This window comes from Xenopus tropicalis, chromosome 8 (assembly GCF_000004195.4).
Source record: "Xenopus tropicalis strain Nigerian chromosome 8, UCB_Xtro_10.0, whole genome shotgun sequence".
Lineage (NCBI taxonomy): Eukaryota > Metazoa > Chordata > Amphibia > Anura > Pipidae > Xenopus > Xenopus tropicalis.
The window spans coordinates 119,712,586-119,731,851 of record NC_030684.2 but is presented as its reverse complement, the minus strand read 5'-3'; the positions used below and the strand labels follow the sequence as shown (position 1 = coordinate 119,731,851).

The following is a 19,266-nucleotide window of genomic DNA, read 5'->3' as shown; positions in this document are numbered from 1 at the left end:
GTTATTGTGTGTATTTAACATGCTGCACGCCTGGAGGTTGTGTGCGAAAATATGGGACTTGCGTAAAAAATGTTAGAAAACACAATGAAACATGGGAAATCTGTAATATATTTTCTTATGGGCAAAAAAATACTCATTTTAAAATCCCATTATTTCTCCGGAGCCTAACCTTATAATAGAAGGGCCTAAATATTAAGCTGGCCATACACGCACCAATACTATCGTACAAAACCTCGTTTCGTACGATATTCGGTGCGTGTATGGCATGTCGGCGAGTCGACCGATATCGCAGGAAGCTGCTGATATCGGACGACTCGCTGATCGGCCAGGTTAGAAAATTTTGATCGGGCGCCATAGAAGGCGCCTGACCAAAATCTGCCGTCAGGGCTGAATCGGCAGAAGGAGGTAGAAATCCTATTGTTTCTACCTCCTTATCTGCTTTTTCAGCCCTGACTGTGTGTGGCGGATCTGACGATGTTTCCTCAGATCGCCACGTGTATGGCCAGCTTTAGCCTTTAGTCTTCTCTGTTTAAACTGCTCCAGAAGTTTCTGTAGCCTCTTGGTCTTGCTCTTATGGCATAACTATTAAGCCTTGTTGCAGCTCTGCTTTGTGTTCTCCTGTTGGGTAGAAGGACCTCTTCTGCGGTCAACCTATATATGTTTGTTGGAGGACCTTAGGCGACTTGACACCTTGCCAAAACACATGTGTATATTCAATTTGACCCAGAAAACCTGTTGAAATAACTAACAAGTGTACTATAGAGTTGCCTATGTGTCATGTTTGTTGTGCTTTTATAATTGTTCCTGGTTGTTAGAAGCCTAGTAACTGTAAAGAGTCAAATACATTGGGGTAGGACTTTGAATGGACAGGGTAGCGTTGGAAATTCATGTGGGTTTTATGGTCACAGTCTTTATTCATAAACCAGTTATACCAAATAGCTGAGACTTGGGTTTCCATCTTTGGTACCTAATGCTGCTTAACATAGAGATAGTAACCCATAGCAACCATAGATTACGATTAATTTGCATTACGTTTTGATTGATTATACTAATGCAGTACAACCCACCCATAGATCCCTTGCTGTTAAGTTCTCAGCACACTATACTGGGTGACAGTGACTATAAACACACAAGATGGATGTTTGCAATAAGAGTGCTGTCTGTTTTGCCTGTGCGTGGCTTTGGGGTATAGCGTTCTAACCACAGTTATCCTGCGTCCGTGATGTATTTCTCTCTGACCACAAAATGTGCACATTCATAGCCAATGTTCCCCCGGAAACATCAGCAAAGTCAGTGCTCTTCATCAAGATAACATCTCCCAGACTCACCACAATAACTCTTACCTCTCTGAAACTGACTGAGGTGTCACAGCTAAAATATTCCAATTGGGCCTCTTCTGCATTGGTATTAATGGTTTTAATCATGATGGGGTGATTAATTGCTTAATTAACTCAGAGTCCACATGGAAGCAGCCGGTTTAAATATACTCATATTTCTCATAAGCTGGAGATTTTCCTTTATATGTAAATTGTTCTTTGATGAAATGGATTGGATTTAAAAAAACTTTATTAACCATTTAGTATTCATGATCTGCTAAACTGCAATATTTATAAAATTCTCTACAAGTGTCTTTAAACACATGGCACCTCAAATTTTTTTTATTTTTTCGTTTGTAAAGGATAGTAGTTTAGGTGCACTCTCGCTACTATATTTTTCACTCCGTGAATTTGAGTTTGCAGTACCATTGACTATAATGTAAAACTAATGGATAGAGATGCTTTCCATCCATAGAGTTGGTTCTGCTGCCTTAGCTAATGTCTCTGGGCTTTGCTCCTTGTCCTCTTCTGGACTGTGATGAGTTCCTGCCCTTCTTTTTAGACCATTATTGTTGCAATCTATATATATATAATGTTTCCTTCATTCCTGATCAGCTGTTTCTCAGTCACTTTCTGTTAGATGTTATAGAAGAAGAAAAGGCAAATTCACTGGCTGGTGACACTGTTAGTACCCCTCCTTAATTCGTCAAAAATGCACCACTCTGGGGTACTATTTTCTGAGAGACATACCACCCTATTTTTCCAGCATATTTGCTCCATATTTTACAGAGAAACCCTTCCAACAGGAAACCCCTGGAGCCAAGCAAATAGGCCCTATACCTGTACTAAATATACAGAACGTATCATGGAGGCATCGCCTTTGCCTTGCTAAACTTTCATACCCCAGAGCCACTCTGCTTATATAGCCACGTAAATGATGGGTTTTAGATACTTTTTCTATCCTGTGCTGTTGGAAACCTTTTTTTGCGAGAGAAAGTAATTATTATTTATTCAGAATGTAGGCGTGTCCTTTCTCAAGCCAAGCGGTGCTTAAGTATTGCGTATTGTTTTTCAGCATAAATGCAAACTTTATTTTTTAATGAAGGAGTCCCCTGAAATGGAATACATACATCATTAATTTGTGCTTCTGTCTTTATCTGGGGAGATCTATACAGAACATCTCTTTAATGTTACAGTGTTGTTTCCTTGCATTTTCTGCTTTATCCTATATGAGCACTAGTAGATTAATGAACAAGTTGTGTTCTCTTGGCAGATCCCAGTAGGTGATAGAGCTGCACTAGGGCCCAAGAGTCCCCCACCAACAACTGTGTTGATTGCACTGTTTATAAAAGCAATAAAGCAATAAAGTTTCACTAAGTCGACAAATTTTTGGTAGACTTTACTGACAGTCAAACTAGCCTGTTATTTGTTATGATTTGTGCCCATCATTTTCCTTTGACATTCTCTCTTTATCTGGCTCAGTATTTCCAGAAAGTGAGACCTAGCTCTCTTTGGACCACTAAATGTGACTGAGATGGCACCTATACTAGTGTAGATAATAGCCTCTGGGAAGGGACTGTGGCTGTGGGATAGTAGGTATAGTAGGGACATATGGTGCCTATAGTAGCAGTGGGGGGATAATAGCCTCTGGGAAGGGACTGTGGCTGTGGGATAGCAGGTATAGTAGGGAGATATGGTGCCTATAGTAGCAGTGGGATAATAGCCTCTGGGAAGGGACTGGGGCTGTGGGATAGCAGGTATAGTAGGGAGAGATGGTACCTATAGTAGCAGTGGGATAATACATACCTCCCAACATTTGAAAAGCAGAAGGAGGGACAAAAATGTCTGCCATATTTTTTGGGCCACACCCACTTTTTGGCCACGCCCCCCCCATCCAAACAGGCCCATTTTACAAAACCACGTCTGAAAAGCATAACATACACAAAGTGCATAAAAATCTTGCTGGTCCTCCCCCAGTGTCCCCATACTATGGGCCGCTCCCAACTGCAGCATCCTCCCCAACATCCTTCAGCTCCCCCCAGCATCCACCCAACATCCTCCAGCTCCCCCCAGCATCCACCCAACATCCTCCAGCTCCCCCAGCATCCACCCAACATCCTCCAGCTGCCCCTTACCTTCCTCCAGCTCCTCCCAGCGTCCTCCCCAACATCCTCCAGCTTCCCCCAGCGTCCTCCCCAACATCCTCCAGCTCCCCCCAGCGTCCTCCCCAACATCCTTCAGCTTCCCACAGCGTCCTCCCCAACATCCTTCAGCTTCCCCCAGCGTCCTCCCCAACATCCTTCAGCTCCCCCCAGCGTCCTCCCCAACATCCTTCAGCTTCCCCCAGCGTCCTCCCCAACATCCTCCAGCTCCCCCCAGCGTCCTCCCCAACATCCTTCAGCTTCCCCCAGCGTCCTCCCCAACATTCTCCAGCTCCCCCAGCGTCCTCCCCAACATTCTCCAGCTCCCCCAGCGTCCTCCCCAACATTCTCCAGCTCCCCCCAGCGTCCTCCCCAACATTCTCCAGCTCCCCCCAGCGTCCTCCCCAACATTCTCCAGCTTCCCCCAGCGTCCTCCCCAACATTCTCCAGCTCCCCCCAGCGTCCTCCCCAACATTCTCCAGCTCCCCCCAGCGTCCTCCCCAACATTCTCAAGCTCCCCCCAGCGTCCTCCCCAAGATCCTCCAGCTCCCCCCAGCGTCCTCCCCAACATTCTCAAGCTCCACCCAGCGTCCTCCCCAACATTCTCAAGCTCCACTCAGCGTCCTCCCCAACATTCTCAAGCTCCCCCCAGCGTCCTCCCCAAGATCCTCCAGCTCCCCCAGCGTCCTCCCCAACATTCTCAAGCTCCCCCCAGCGTCCTCCCCAACATTCTCAAGCTCCCCCCAGCGTCCTCCCCAACACTCTCAAGCTCCCCCCAGCTTCCTCCCCAACATTCTCAAGCTCCCCCCAGCGTCCTCCCCAACATCCTCCAGCTGCCCCTTACCTTCCTCCAGTGTCTTCCCCAGCATCCCCCTGCTCCTACCACCATCCGGCTGCGCCCCAGGGCTCTCCTTCTCATCCTCATGACGTCACACGCACTTGTTAGCGCCGCAGCTTCTGCACTGTGAAGGACTTTATGTTAGAACTGAACTGAGCAGAGCTGCGGCGCTAAGGGGAGACATGCGTGTGACGTCATGCGGGAGACCTTTAAAAGCGGGACAGATCGGCGCCTATCCGGGACAGCGGGACGGGGTAGCAAAATCGGGACTGTCCCGCGTAAAGCGGGACAGTTGGGAGGTATGGATAATAGCCTCTGGGAAGGAACGGTGTCTGTGGGATTGCAGGTGCAGTTGGGTACTATGTTTGCTAATAGGCAGGTATAGCAGGGTAGAAAATGAAACAGTAACTCTATATCAGTGCTATACAACTTACTGAGCACCGTAAGGGATGAACATTGTCATAAAGCAATAGCCAAAGGGCAAATAGGTCTTTATATAAATTATGCAATGCTGGATTTTACTCTTTAGCCACTTTGCTGATAAAGAAGGCCCAGCACTCCCACGGTGAAGAAATCCTTATTACTTCAAATAACAGTATGAGTGTGATTTGATTCAGTGATCTACTAGATATTGTCTCCTACAATTTAATAAAAATGCTGTTCCATGCTGTTAGGATAAAAACTATAGCTTTATTTTTGATTCAGCAAAAAACATAAATAATTGGGTTTTTTCATTTGTTTCTGTCCCGTGCTCATACGCATAAGGAATGCCAGGCATGTATTTCACTAAGAACGTCTAAAATTGCTTCTACTCTCCTCTCTTTAAGGTCACATTGCCCACGCAGATAGTTATTTGTTTCCTCTGGTCAGAACAGAAGAAAATGCCAAAGTGACTCTGACACCATTGTAGGAAGGCTGGGCCTTTCATAATATACTAGCTCATATTTCCAATCCCAAGAAGCTTATTTTAAACATAAATGGACATTCCTTGGATTCTTTTAGTCCCTGGTAATGACCTCTCGCTTCTCTATCTGACCAAGCCACCCCACTGTACTGTAGACCACATATTTTCCAGAGAAAACTGTCCAAGGCCATGGTTTTGATGGAACTTTTGCCATTCCATATAGGTAAGTTTGGGGTATCTAGCCTGCCAGGTTCCCTAATAATTAGCTTTGTTTAGAAGTAGGACTTGCTCAGATAATCTGTATTCCTGTGTGCGAGAGAGAACTGAGGTTTGATTACACGTTTAGCCTTGTCTGCGGAATGAAGCATATGCAATCTCACCGCTAGATTGTACGTACGCTGCTTGTTTGGGATAAATGTTTTATTTATTGTCAGTCTTTGGGCGATGATTTGTTTTTCCAACCTCCTCTCCACATGTTCAGTAGAGATAAACATAATCAATATCTCACTTTACATATCATAGATAACAAGGAATATATAATGCTAGAGAACATAAAGTGCCCAAGACAGATGGGGATTGCAAATCAGCTGATCGCTACTAAAAGATAGGAGGCTGTGCTAAAGTTTTTGAAGGACAAATTGAAATCTTTTCAGTATTGTACATTGGTAAAATAAAGATTTAACTTCTTCTCTAAGTATATTTGAAGTCACCACAGCCTTCCTAAACCTGTAGCCTTGTGTCTTCATACCGTCATGGAACTCATGACACAGTGCAACAGTGGAACATGGAAAACTAATAGTCACAATGTCCAAAAAAGGTTTTGTTTTCATGGTGTATTTTCACATACCCTATTTTTTTCCATTTAAAATCTGGTGGCATCAGAGAGAACATTTTTAGGGGATTGAAAGGCTCAGCTAAGATTAAGACTTGTAGGCTCAATAATGCCAAATGTTTGTAGGGAGTAAAGTAGATAGAATTGGTAAAATAATGGGAAAAGAAAAACACTTCCCTGTTTGGGTCTATAGAAATTGGCTGGAGGACTGTCTTCTATAGAAAAACAAACATATTCAGCCTAATAATGCTAGCTAATGCTAATAATGGTCACCCCTACCAATAGCTGTCAATCTCATATGTGTATATCCATTCAGTCTCTGCTACTAAAAAAGAAAAAAAGAAACAAAGTGGATTTGAATATGAACTTTGAATATGATGTTACCTGTTATGTATGATTTGCCCAATAAGCTCTATAGTATTATATACTAATATAACTATTAAATCTTTAATGGTAGATACGTTACTTTATTCAAGAAATATACTTCCTTTAATCCTTCATTCTATAGGTTAGAGGTACCACATAATACAATAGAATTAGTTTACTATGAGTCACCTCTTATCCTGTCTAGAATATGATTGGCCCATTTGTGACTCTTTCACAATTGATTGGTTAATTAATAATGTAATGCGATTGGCCCATCTTAGGAATCCTCTGATTGGCCCTTGTGACTTTAAATAATGTGTGTCTTCATGTTTGAAAAATAGCCTATGATTAAGTACCCTGTAAGGTACGAAACGCGTAAGGCTTTTGCAGTTGTTTTTTATGGAATAAATACATTTTGATACTTTTATCAACACTACAAGCTGCTTCTTGAAAACTTTTTTTGACGCAAAAGGGACCCCAGATGTGCCTGCCTATTTGTTCCAGTATATTTCAGTCTCTGCTACTGCTTTGTAAGCAGTGGGTAAATCTTCCATTGCAGGGTTCATAACTGCATCCTTATATTTATGCATACCTGACTCAAAGCATATATATTTGGGTTGATTTTCTGTACATGGAAAGGGAAAAAAGTCCTCCCAATCCCTTCCAGAAATAAAACTCTTGGCATCATTCAGCCATAACATTATTACACTCAGGATGAGTATTCACAGAATGTTGAAATTCAGCTAAAGCCTAGAATGACAAATTTCCCAAGAGGTTTAAGGCAGATCAGGGAGAGATGACTTGCACAGAACATGGTCATTACAATAAATTTACAGACGTCATTCATTCCCCAGTACAGATATATATATATATATCTATAATATATTTAGTGCCGCCAGTGGATATTTTTCTATCTTTGTCATTACTGCCAAAGTGAAACTCGACTTAAATGGGGACAACTTTGTCCAAAGTTGGAAGGTTCAACTCAAGAGGTCACTTCTTGCCAAAAACCCGTGGAGCCTCTTATGAGCCCACATTATTGGCTGGGCTTCTGACTTTTTGTTGACCGATTAATAAGCCTAAAATACAGTGGAAAGGCATCAAATTTGTACAGGTGTAACAACCAGAATCCTGTTCTTTTTATGAGCTCTTAATCGGCTCTCATCTAGGAACATCTTGCATCTAACTATAAGCAACACACATTGCTGGCCTTAAAACACCTATTGCAATAAACGACAATTGCACTGTGCTATGCAATCCCTTCAGAGGATCTGTGTACGTCATTTTATCTGATCGATAAAACTGCCAAGACTCAACAAACAGAGGAACACAGGAACGGCCCTTTCATCCAGAGAAAGTTGAGATGTGTCTTGTTACCATGGCTCCTTCTGGATGGCAAATCAATACAACATTCTTCTTTTATATTCCCGCACTAACATTCTTGCAGGGTTTGGCTGACAATCTTTTTCTGATGTGATAGATATTGTGTAAAATGTATTTAAAAAAAAATCAGCAGCAAATAGCAGTGTATGATTAAACTTCCTCTGCGCAAATAAAATAGCAGTTCAACATAAAGATGTGGGTGCTGGAGAGGGCACCCTCCAAAGGTTGGTAGGATCCGTTTTAAGAACTGAGACAGTACCATTACAAATATATATTTTCTGCTACATTTTTGTTCTATCAACATGTAGTAAGAAAAGAGGCCATGATTATTTTCTGCTGCCAGGGCACGCCACTTTGTATAAAACTATGAGAACAGCAGGGACTTGTCACTTTACTGAAGCCTCTGACTTTGTCATCCATTTTTATTTCTCTGTGTCTTTACATTTTCTCAGATCTTCACAGTTTACTTTTTGATGTGTCTGTCATTTCTTTAGAAAGACTAGTTTTTTGTAGAATGTGTCCCATGATCAAGATCTGTCCTTTCTCTGCACCAGTGTATCATGCCCCTTGATTGTATTATGTATTTGTGCTACAAGGAGTGGCTCAGTGCTGGACTCTGGATATATCTCCTATTAAAGTCTCCCATTAAAGCTTTTTATACACAGAAATCTATGTTTAGCATGGTTATACAGCTATTGAACCTTTGTTTATATTGACTTCCAAAGCGGTGGGCCAGATTGTGCTCATCCAGTCATTAGACACCATGGAAAATGATTGGATCTCATGTGGAAGGTCTATGAAGAGCTGGCCTGTGACCTTCAAAGGCGCCCGATCAACATTTTCAGTCCTGCCCGATCGACGAGGTGACCGATATCCAAGGCTTTTACCAATATCAGTCACTCTGTCTCCCACTATACGTGTAACTATTATTGTACAAATACTATTGGTGCGTGTATGGCCACCTTAAGAACCCAGTTGTATACTAAGGACTTGTTTTTGGCCCATACATAGGACAATAGGATATCAAAAGTGGCCAGTGCAGCAAAAGAGAGTTGTTCTACATTCTTTGCTCCAATGAACTCCATGCTCCGTCACGATGGGAAGAATACATGCTAAGTGATTGTTTTTTAAGTAAATGTTACTCAGGCAGGGGCAAGTCCTTAATTCCTCAGCCAGATAAGCCATACAAAATATTCTTTTCAAACTCCATTTTATCAGTGTAACATTCCTTCAGTTTACATTCCATAGGTATAACTTATTTATAACTTCTATAAGTGAACATTCTTCTCCATTATTCCCTAACCCACATGAGCACAGACTGCGCAGTCCAACAAAACCTCACTCCTTTGCAAAACACTAACACGCCCTCATACCTTTATCTGCCTGCTGGTCTGGTATTGTCTTGACTGTGTATGTTTGTCATATAGTGCTACAGAATGGGGTTCACAACCTACATGTATGAATTGGAAAGTGATGGATAAGGCAGAACTGTAAGCCATTTAGCTTTTGAAATACATAAACACCAGAAACAGAAGCTTATAATGTAACTGCAAGTAAAAGAGCACTGTGTACAAAGTAAAATGGGACTGCAGTATTTGTTTATAGGAGCGCTGGAGCCTAAAAACATTACAGCTATAATTGCTTTATTGTATGCACTGAACTTATGCACTAGCCCTGAAGTTCAGTAGCCCTAAAACAGTAATGATAAAGATCTTTACTGCTAAAGGGCTGGTACAGAAGAGCAAGCCATAGGTTTAGGGTTGCTCCCTGTCCAGTTTTGACCAGGACAGCCCAGTTTTTGGAAGGGCTGTCCAATTTTTTCAATTTGGAAAACCGGACAGGACTCTCCAAAATTGACAAGACTATTGACCAGTCCCCATGTCAATCACCATGTCATTGCCCAGTCCCCGCCCCCCAAAAAGGTGGCAACCCTACATAGGTTTATGCCACATGTGATGGATTCTCAGCCATGTAGCAATAGCCATATAATGCAACATGTCTCAATGCTTTGCAAAGCTTTAGTTATAATTTAGTTCCCTATAACTTTCCTTTATTCTTGCTCAAGTTCTTCATCTTAGCCTTTCCGTAATTCCACACACCACTCTCTATATGTTGCAGGCAGGTAGTGGGTTATGAACACTGCAAAACTTAAATTTGACACAAAAAAAGTGACTATACATTGAAAGTTCTTTCCCCTATACGGTCACCTTGAGGTGGTTCGATCATAATTGCTGCTATGCAGGATATCAGATTAAGGACCACATTGATGATGGCAGATATTGGTTGATTAGCAATGAATAGTTTCCCTTGTTATTCCTGTTTATAGGTTTTTCTTACAGGGACACAATTAGCAACAATATCACTCTGGAGAACCACACAAATCAATTAGTTATGTATTTAATGTAAAAAATGCATATTTTGATTTATGCAGTTCTCCAGAATAATAATATTTGTTGGTTAGGAGGGCCAATGGAGGGCCCGATTACTTGGGCTTATAAGCTGCCAACACTTTGTATGGCCACCTTAATCGTTGTGGTTTTCTCAAAAGTAAAAGCTATTTGTAGACCTTAGCATACCCAACCAAAGAGATTTTCAAAACTCCTATGCCTCTAACTCACCGTTCTTTTGGAAATTGCACAAATAGGGAGAATGAATCGAGACAATGTCACTGCTTCTCTTGCAGGTGGTGGTCCTCTCTGAAAAAAAGAAATAATTGGGTAGACTAGAGAGCGGCAATTTAACATTCTCTTTTTGTTCAATGATTCACAAGAGGCCCAGAAAGTAGATAATGAGTTCTAGTGCTAAAATATTAACGTGGCCAATGATTAAATTAATAAAAAAATACTAGTTCCCTATGGTTAGGGTAAGACCTGATAGATCTCTTTTTAAATGACACTATGCATTTATTCTTCCATGGCATCGTTATTCTCAGGTTCTTCTCATTCCCACTCCAGACCAAATGCTTTGTGAGAAACAAATTTTTTCACCATGTTTCGCCACATCCATAGGCTTCAATGGGTGCAAAAAGAGTTGGTTGTCAAAAAAAAAAGTCACATGGTATGGAAAAAGTCGCAATTACTTTAGTAGCAAAATGGGACAGATTCACTCATTGCTACAATTGCTTCTTGCTGCACATTGGATGCAACAGTTTCCATTTACCTTGTGCATATTTTGCCAATACTTAGCAAACAGCTCAGCCCTTCTGTGATACGTTAACTCTTTTTTAGAAATATGGTTTATTCCCTTGATAAACCTGTGGGAGAGACCCTATCTACCCACTGTTCTGTGCCATTATTGAGACAATATTCTTCTAAAAGATCTCTGACCAAATCACGTTGACCCCTTGGCTCAACAATCAGATTATGCAGTAGGCCTAAGAACCATCAACAGACATCAACTCACCAATCCAGTTGACTGATGGGACTTTCTAGCCTACCCAATTCATGTGAGGCAAATATTTGGCCAGATAACTGTCAGGCAGGCACTCCCAAGGGCCCTACCCATGAGCAGATAAGCTGCCATCTCAGTCTGAGGGCCAAAGTTGTTAGACTTTACATATCTGCCAGTACAGCCTATTTAGGTCCAGAACTTTGAAGCTTTCACTGTACATCAGTGATCCCCAACCAGTGGCTCGTGAGCAACATGTTGCTCCCAGTGGCCTCAAAGTAGGTGCTCGTTTTTGAATTTCTGGTAAGGAGGCAAGTTTTGGTTGCATAAAAACCAAGTATAATGCAAAACAGACCCTTCTATAGGCTGCCAGTCCACTATTAAGTAACCAATTATAGCTCTTATTGGCACCCCCAGGAACCTTTTTCTTGCTTATGTTGCTCCCCAACACTTCTTCCATTGAAATGTGGCTCACGGGTATAAAAGGTTGGGGAATCCTGCTGTACTTTTTTTTACATTTTAAAATGGAACCTGTTTTCTTCCAATCTAAAGGGATGTAGAGGAAGATGATAATACTTCAGTCGATGCGGCTTTCGTCCAGCAAGATTTTTCTTGCTTCCCAATCAATATCTAACCAAGCCCTTGTCAAATATTGATGGGAGATTTCATTGTTTTGGCCCACGTGCATGGACCAGCTGACTTCTGGCTTGGTCAAGACTGGCTGAGTAGGCATTTAGTAGATACAGCTTTATTTGTGCAAAGGAGGCTTCTAGTTGTTGAGGATAAACTGGAAGTTTTGAATCAGTAGCAGCAGCAGGGTGGCACAGAATTCTGATCTCTGCTCGCATTACATTTATATATTGGTTATTGTGTTCCTTTGTGACAATAAGTGCAGTAGATGAGTGACCCAGCTCGTTATAAAATTGCTCCTTCTTTATAGATCTATGGAGTATGCCATCTAATACTTAGAACTGAAGAATATAAATATTCAGCTTATGTAATAGGATTTGTTCTTCTACTTTACACAGTCTATTTTGGCAGGTAGAGATCAATACTTTAGGGGATTGATAGGGATTCAGCTTCCTTTTAATACAAGACTCAGTTGTTTAAATGTATTTTTATATACCCTCAGACCAAGCAGTTATAAAGGGTATTAGACCTATGCAGACACTGAGGGAAATGCATGATACAGACTCACCCTTTCCCTGTTTTGCAACACTTATGTTTCCCCAGATGACCTTATCTCTTAATTCCCTTCTCTTCTACTTTCCACTGTTATCCATGGTTTTTATTAATGGGCAAGTTGTATCACAGGTAAATTTTGCAGGTAAACCCCATTTTTTGGTTTTATTGACCAAGTGCAAGTTTTAGTTGATCATATAAAACTGTTTGCTTTTACAAAATGTAGCCAAGAAGCTCGATTGATATTTATTGCTGTACCAGTCATTGCCAGTCATAAAATCTGTGCTGTATTCGAAGCCATTAGAAAAATACCACAAACCACATACGTGACACAGACCCTGACGTACTGCATACTCAATTATACGTAAGCACAATCTTTATTAGAACAGGGAATTAGACTTGGTTAAAACCCATTTAAAATAACCAATCTCCCTCAAATAAGCCCAAACATCATAACCGCCTCCACTTTCCCAAAAGCCTGACGAAGCTTGGTGGCGATACATGTGGAGGTGGCATCTCCCCCAGCCCGCGCTCCCTGGTTATAGACTCCCCGAGACACCTTTTATGAGTATCGACCCTATTTTTGGCAGCCAACATTGGTGTACCGCTGTGGCTATGTGTATTTTTGTATTGGATATGTGACTTTCATTGGGACTGTCCCTTTTATAAATGGGTGATACTTGACTTGCATCTGGATGCAACCGTGAGTCCGTGAACCATACGGTTCCGGTAGGCTTTTTACTTTTAAGAAAGTGTCGGCGGTTAAGATGTATGGGCTCATTTTGGGGAGATTGGTTATTTTAAATGGTTTTAACCAAGTCTAATTCCCTGTTTTAATAAAGATTGTGCTTTTATGTATAATTGAGTGTGCAGTGCTTCAGGGTCTGTGGCTTGTGGTGTTTTTCCATAGGCTATTAAATCCGTGATTGTACCTCTTACTGATTTATGTGATGATTGGGTGCTGGTGCAACTGCCTATTTTCCTTCTCTCTTGTATTCCAAGCCATTAAACTATTCTATCCTGCTTGTACTAATTATTTTATCCTGCATATTCCTTCCATTATTCCTGAACCATTCCATCTTAGTTACTGTTATTATTCTATTGTACTCATCTACTGCATTATACAGTGAATTTACACCATTCTAATCATTCCATTAACTCATTCTCTCCATTTTCTGCACATCAAAACCAATTTTGGGCTGATCTGTTCATCTTCAGTATGAATTATCATTGCCAGCAAGTTATACAGCACCATAAAGGATGATAGTATGAAACAGAAGGCTTATAGATTGCAAGAGCTTACACAGCGCTTAGTTAATAAAAGAGTGCAACTCAATGATGAGTGAGCAGAAGGAAGTGTCTGTTTGTCCAAGGCCATAAAGTTTCCTTTTTATTGCTGGCATTACCTTTCATGAGTGGCATTGTGTCCCTGCCACCAACCCTTCCCTTTTATGATGAGCAATAGGGGATTAGAAGTGTGAGGTTGGAAGCAGATTAACCTATTATTATTGATTTGCATTAATGGGGGTTCTTTATCTTAACAGGAAGCAATTTGAAAGATCTGGTGTTTTGTCATCATGTTCTGCAATCCTGATTGCAAAATGCCTTGTGTGTCATTCCCTTATTAAATGTCTTTCTTTTGCTTCTTCCAAACTTTATGATGTGTTATAAATAATCTGTCACTTGCTTCTCCAGCCAGCAGTGCTGTCAGGGCAATGGTCTCTATATTTCCCAGGACAAGTAACTGATAAAGTACTAGTCATTTTTAATTATATTTTTAAACCTGCCTGATTGACGTCTGTCCGATTTTAGCCTTTATCGGCCCATGTATGGCCACCTTTAACCAGATCTCAGTTAGGGAAAGTGATTATTGTGGCCCCATATAGGCCAACTTGGACAAAATGATGTATATATTCAGCAGCCCTTGAATAATCAGCTTAAACCACTTTTAATTTGACAACTCTTTTCCTATAATTAGTGCGGTATGAATGTAACAAAATGCTCCTGCAGTTCCCCTTTAATAAGCTCTCCTATTATAATTTCACGGTGTGGGATTGTGACTTGTAAAGACCTCTTTGAGACATTTATTTAATGGGCTTTTGCTTTTCTACCAAATGTTTTTATTTTTTTGCATGAAAAATGTATTCTCGTTCTTATTGTCTCCACGGCATCATTGTTGAGAAAGATTGTTGGGGGAAATCTTTTCACTCGAGTACCTGCCATCGTTTTTCTTCCTTGACCTTTAGACAAAGTATTCTCTAATTGACTGCCAATGTCCTTCATGTAATTTTTAATGAGCGAAGAACATAAAAGGATTATTCAGGAGCAAGAAATTGGATTTATTCTTACACTGAAGCGCACAAAATTAACATTGCCACGTTCTCCTGAGTTAATAAAAGACTGAACGAGTTTTCCTGCAAAAGCCTCTTTAGTCATATCTAGTTCAAAGCGCTGTTTTGTCGGAATTTTTCAGCTTTAGAGCATGGAATTGGTTTTTTGAAGCACTAAAATGGATAATGATGGTTCTGTAACACGGGCAAAATCTGAATGACCTCTGCTAAAAAGTATCCACATCGTCCCAGAGCTTCTTCTCCCAATAGATAGAATATGTTACTACTTCATCAGGCAACATATATCCCACCCATCAACCACATTTTCATTTATAGCTGCCAAAATTTATTTACTACGCCCAATTAGTAATGAAGTCTACACACAGTTGCATCCATTTTGGCAAATCAGATGCAGGTACATTAGGTGCAGTGCAACTGCGTCAAGCACAACAGCCACTAAAACCCGCAATGATGCTTGCATTGGAGGGAAAATGCTGCATTGTTGAAAAAAAAAAAAAAAAAAAAAGGCAACTGAAATCAAAATTGCTCTCTGCTTATACTGTCTGTAGATGTAAATGAGCCCTAATAAGTCTTCCTGCCTAGTCTTGGAAATTCTGAATTACTTTAGTGCAGAAAGTCAATTTTAGATACTTAAGACAGTGAGTAAAAATGAGGGATATTTGACAACTACTTCTTCATTCTGTCCAATCTAAACTACAGTCATTGTTGGACAAGAGAACTAGGGTTGCCACCTGGCCACTATTTCACCAGCCTAGACTGTAAAACACCTGCCAAGGCCTGGGGCAGTATTACACATTTACCCACAATGTAGTTGTTGGTTAACTTGTAACACCCTTGAGGTAAGCCCCTGGCCCGCCGCCCTTGATCAGCCCCTAATCCAACCCAAACTTACCTTTTAGTTGTATCCTGGATCACTCCATATCCTGCCCTCTGTCCATCACGCGTCATTTCCTCCACCGATTTTATGTCACTGCTTGTCCCCTTTTATGGCACTGCTCAGCCCCTTTTGTTCCTGCCCCCCTAACCAGCCAGTAAAAGTTATTTAGAAAAGTGGAAACCCTAAGGCAGTGATCCCAACCAGTGGCTCAGGGGCAACATGTTGCTCACCAACCCCTTGGATGTTGCTCTCAGTGCCCCCAAACCAGGTAGTTATTTTTGAATTCCTTACTTGGGGGCAGGTTTTGGTTGAATAAAAACAAGATTTACTACCAAATAAACCCTACTGTGAGCTGATAGTGTTCATAGAGGCTGCCTAATAGCCAATCTTAGCCCTTATTTGGCTCCTCCATGAACTTTTATGGTGCTTGTGTTGTTTTCCAAGTCTTTTTACATTTGATTGTGGCTCACGAGTGAGAAAGGGTGGGGACCCCTGCCCTAAGGAGAACTTGGGTTCACTGGTGAAAACAAGGAATGCTTGAGTTAATATACAAATAGTCAGAGCAGGGATCCCCAACCTTTTATACATATAAATTAAATGGAAAAAGTGTTGGGGAGCAGCACAAGCATGAAAAAGGCTCCTGGGGTGACAATAAGAGATATAATTAGCTACTCAATAGCCCCTGTATGAATTGGCAGCCTACTGTTTGGCATTATACTTGGTTTTTATGCAACCAACAATTCAAAAATAAGCACCTACTTTGAGGCCACTGGGAGCAACATCCAAGGGGTTGGTGAGCAGCATGTTCCTCACGAGCCACTGGTTGGGGATCACTGGGTCAGAGAGTGTAGGTGAACAAGGACTAATGCACCTCAGCTTACCCTTATCATTTTCTCAGGATCCACCTGGTCTGCGTTGTCCACAATCCATTCATGTCATGCTACAAAAGTTCTAGTAGCACAACAAGACCTTTCAGCCCCAGCTATTCTAACTTCCCTTTTATCTTCTCCCACTCAAGTCTAGATTATTAACACCTAAGTGGACTTCAGATTCAAACAGTTCAGTACAAAAATGTACTTCTATTTTACATTTCAGGAGTTCTAGAAAATACAGTTTAAGTTTGTGATCTGCACAAGCTCAGACTTACACCACTTAAACTTATACCACTGTGCAGACCTCGGTAAAGCTGGGGCTTGGACTTTTAATGGCTGCTGTACTCTATGGCACGATAGAGATGAAAAGGGAATAGCTTGAAATTACTTGAAAAGACTCATTGGAAATTTGCAGTTCATAAAACTACAACATGATAAAATGAATATGAGAAATCCGTGGTCTCTGCAACATTGACTCAAAGACCTTGGCTTTGTTCCACTAACTTTATAATTACCTTGTTCCATTTCTGAGAGTGCAAGTTCAAGGTAATTGTGCATGTACATTAAGAAATGTTGGCTGTGCCATCTTGCCCACGGCTCAGAAAGCTTCAGTGATTAGAGTGTTCTGTGCAATGCTTTACAAGGCACTATGCATTATCTCCAGGGCTGGGGTTCTTTCTCTCTCTCTCTCTCTGCTGAATGCAGTATATAGCCAAACAGACATAGCCCACACTTCTGCTTCTTGATTTTTTTGACTCCTCAAATCACCCTTTATTATTACTGCCAATTTTCCCTTTAAATACCAGACAGCCCTATACATCTTGCTTGGCCCATTTGTGTGCCATTTATTCCCTGCAGTCTGGGTTCGGTTAAAGCAAGCTGAATCTTCACCCTTCCCCTCCGCAGGATGAATATGTTGCTATGTTACCCAATTTGTAGTCTAAGAGTCCATAATGAGTTTTGATTTTTTTTTTTCCCCTCCTAGCTACAGAGCACAATTAAAATTGATCGCAGCAATACTAATCTAGAGGTTACTTTTATTCCAAGACTTTGCATTAATTTGTTTCTGCAAGCCTGAATGAGACTTTATTAGCATCAGTTATAGCTTTATCCATAGATAAGAGGCATGAAACGGCTTCAGCTCAAGAAGCGAAGTTGCCTGCCCTATCCAATATTTAATACTGTACTCAATCTATATCTTGGGCCTGCTGGCTTAATTTCATTTTTCATTCATTGTGCAGTCATAGAAGTCTACAATTTTATTTCTCCACTGTTTCTTTTTATGTATTTAGATTTGTTTATACCAGTAAGTATACTGTATCTACCTACCTCTGAAAGTGCATCCCATTAGCTTGATGTTGATTGATCTTCTTCTGTCACCATGGTACATTGTGCCCGGTTCAAAGAGACTTGTGGATATGGATAGGGGTCCCCAACCTTTTTGACAAGTGAGCCACATTAAATATAAAAGAGTTGGGGAACAAAGCAAGCATTCAAATAAGGCCAATAATCTATTGGCTATTTGGTAGCCCCTATGTTGACTGGCAGCCTATAGGAGGCTCTGTTTGGCAGTACCTGTTTTTTTTTGCAACCAAAACCTGCCTCCAAGTGAGGAATTAAAAAATAAGCAACTGCTTTGAGGCCACTGGGAGCAACATCCAAGGGGTTGGGGAGCAACTATCTCACAAGCCACTGGTTGAGGATTACTGGTCTACACCATAATTTTCCATAATGTGGCTCTTACAAACTAGGGGACTTATATAGATATGGGCAAGATGGGCAAAGTAGAGTAAGGAAAAAGTTGCCAACCTGCACTTAACATGCCCAAGACTAAACAGCTTATATTCACACCTAAACCTGCCCCTCTACCCTTTTAACATGACATTTCACAATGTCTCCCTACATTCAGTCCCCCAAGGCATATGTCTGGGTGTCACCCATATCTGACTTCCTTAGCCCAAATTGCAGCCGTCACCAGAACCATGATGCTTCTTTCTATGAAACATTACAAAAATATGTCCCTTCCTCGGCCCTCCACTGTTAAAGCACTGGTTCAGACCCCCCCCCACATCCATACTCTCCAAGACAGACCTGCTTCTGGTCACGTGGCGTATCAAGTATAAAAGTCTTATCCTGCCATTTTTCATAATAACCCAGCCCCTAACCGACCCGCTGTGCATTTCCTATCCCCTGGCTGGTATTATTTCGAAAAAAAAAAAAAAAAAAATGTTTTTCATATGGTATCAATAATGCAACACGTTGTAATGCTTCTGCCAGCTGGTTGGCTGGTGCTGAGCCAATGGGAAATAAGTAGGTGTGTCTTTTGAGCATAGCGCAGTTGTCCATTTTACACGTACTTATTTCCCATTGGCTCCCCCTCCAATTAGAAAATCGTATGGGCACCGACCCTCCTGATAAGAAGAGAGTTTCAAATTTGTTTTTGGTGATGCAGCAGAAAGAATAAGGCATAACTATATAGAAAAAAATTATTGATGTATATTACAAAGTGCTTTGTTCTGATGTATACCAACATAAGCAGCACCCTTTTTTCAGGTTTTAGATTCCCTTAAATGAATATAATAGAAAGAATGTTTCTTCTCGTGCATTTTGCATTCGCACCGCCATTTGTTAACCAAGCTAAGTGTTTAGACACAGCCAGGGGGGCATAAGACGTCCAAGGCTGACTGTCAGTATTATGCACATATTCACAAAAACATTAGTATATTTGACTAAAATAATGGACCCAATGCGTTGTGCAGTGAAACTGAATATGAATGTGTTTAAAGGATAGCAAGTGACCTTGTGCTGTCAGTTGAT

General features: G+C 41.2%; 1 protein-coding gene across 2 annotated transcripts in view; it reads left to right on the top strand.

The window, feature by feature from the left end:
- fut8 (fucosyltransferase 8 (alpha (1,6) fucosyltransferase)) overlaps window positions 1–19,266 on the top strand; it is a 139,728-nt gene that overhangs the window by 70,047 nt on the left and 50,415 nt on the right. The window contains exon 1 of one of the 2 annotated variants that reach the window (XM_031890310.1): window positions 4,877–5,422. The exons of the other annotated variant lie outside the window; for it this stretch is intronic. The gene's annotated coding sequence lies outside the window, so the exon portion shown is untranslated. Of the gene's footprint in view, window positions 1–4,876; window positions 5,423–19,266 lie in introns of those variants that run through there. 2 annotated transcript variants of the gene reach the window in all.